Source organism: Sinocyclocheilus grahami, unplaced genomic scaffold (genome assembly GCF_001515645.1).
Source record: "Sinocyclocheilus grahami isolate Dianchi unplaced genomic scaffold, SAMN03320097.WGS_v1.1 scaffold207.1, whole genome shotgun sequence".
Lineage (NCBI taxonomy): Eukaryota > Metazoa > Chordata > Actinopteri > Cypriniformes > Cyprinidae > Sinocyclocheilus > Sinocyclocheilus grahami.
This window is the reverse complement of record NW_015505386.1, coordinates 1,461,406-1,463,341: the sequence shown is the minus strand read 5'-3', so window position 1 is coordinate 1,463,341 and position 1,936 is coordinate 1,461,406. Positions and strand designations below refer to the sequence as shown.

The 1,936-nt window shown below is 40.9% G+C and overlaps 1 protein-coding gene across 1 annotated transcript in view; it reads left to right on the top strand.

The window, feature by feature from the left end:
* Nucleotides 1-1,936, top strand: part of LOC107595687 (netrin receptor UNC5D-like) — a 220,115-nt gene that overhangs the window by 197,832 nt on the left and 20,347 nt on the right. The gene's annotated exons all lie outside the window — the stretch shown is intronic.

Sequence of the window (1,936 nt, the reverse complement as noted above, 5' to 3'; positions counted from 1 at the left end):
TTATACTTTAAAATATAATTTATTTCTGTGACGCAGCACTGAATTATCAGCATCATTACTCCAGTCCTCAGTGTCACATGAAATAAATGCAGGCTTGATGAGCATAAGAAACTTCTTAAAAAAAAAAAAACATTAAAAGTATTACTGATCCCAAACTTTTGAACGGCAGTATATAGGCTATAGGCAATCTACCTCATGAACAGTTAAATGTTCTCCCATTGTGCAATACAAATATGTGCAATAACCTTATACTATTTCTCAACCTACATCCATTAAATGTAAATTGTTTTATCTAGGTATATATTAAAGAAAGACAACTTTCCTTATTGATCAATATTGGTCTTCCCTCAGGTAAAATGCACATTTTCTTGCGTGGCTGGATGTTGGAATCACGTTGTTTGCATTCGCCCAAACTGATTTGCTGAAGTCGAAAAAAAAACGAACTCCATTAGCGCAAATCCCGTTCGCTGTGAAGCGGGAGCGACCAGCCGGCAGAGGATTCCGCTTGGTCTTAAAGCCTCCCAGTTCATGAATCAAACACTTGTCAAAAAAGAATGATTAATTCTCAGTTTAGAGTTTGTTATTCGTATGATCTAGGTGGTCATATGGCATATGCCTTAAATACGGGACAAACTGCTGCACGGAAAATGAAAGCTATATGGAACGCTTCTTTGATACGGGACGATTCCGTATTATACGGAACGGTTGGCAACCCTAGTACAACCAATAACATCTTTAGAATCAGCTGTGGGGCGGAGTTTGCACTGAAGTGGATTGGGGGAAAAAATTGCACATGCGTGTCATGTGCCTGTCTGTCAATGGGAGGAAGCCACACCCTATTTTGGAGCTCCCACCCCGTTTTGGAGTTCCCGCCCCCATTTGGAGATCTCCAGGCTGCAGTTATACCCTTCTCCCTGCCTGGGTCTGTGTAACTTCATCTATGGCTTTTCTCTTCGCTTTCACAAACCGATCCATCTCCCATTCTAAGTTACGTCCTTTGGCTGTTTACTTATTTCTTTTCTTTTTCTGCTGATGGCCGGCGCTCGACTTGAAGCAGCGCTGCTTATACCGATGGATGTGTGTCATCAAAGTACTGCGAGAGCTATAAGAGAGCAAACGTCTCCTTATGCTTTCTCTCGCTCACCGTACTTTGATGTCATACACCGATCTGATCTTCAAGTCGAACACCCCTCTTTACTCTCACCTGTCACGTGACTGTGTAATCGCAGCCTCTGCGATTGAAAAATCTAAATTTTTCATATCGCGATATCGCAAATGCAATTAATCGTTCAGCCCTAATGAAAATAAAGCAAACTGTAGTTAAATAAAGAATAGTTTCAGTCCGCAGCCCATCCAAAGAAAATCTGATGCCTATTTAGAATGTTAGACATTTAGCATGTAAGAACTGGCATTCAATTCAAATTAAATTGTTCATGTGCCGCAGGAAGTTGAATTAGATTTTGAAGTTTAAATTTGGAATGACTGGAAGAGGATTGTAATCAAGGAATTGTAATTCATAAATCAATTGTTGAAGGCGTACTGGGATTAAAATAAATAAAATAAATGTAGTATATATATATATATGTATATATATGTATATGTAAGTCTAAGTGGGTGGTTCTAGGCCAAAATGGCTTGCTTCATAAGTCTAGGGAGAGACAAACTGGTATGCAGACACACACACACCAGTAACTTCTTTATTCTCTCTCCATTTCTCTTTTCATGTCTTTCTCTCTCATGCACAGTATATCCAGTGGCTGTGCTGTGTGTTTGTGAGGCTGTGCACACAGCACCCAGTGGCTGAGAGAGGGGGCAACTGACAGAGAGACAGACAGACCAGCAGGGCGGCATTGATTTTGGAGTCTCTAGGGTCCATCTCTCTCTCTCTCTCTCTCTCTCTCTCTCTCTCTCTCTCTCTCTCTCTCTCTCCCCTCTC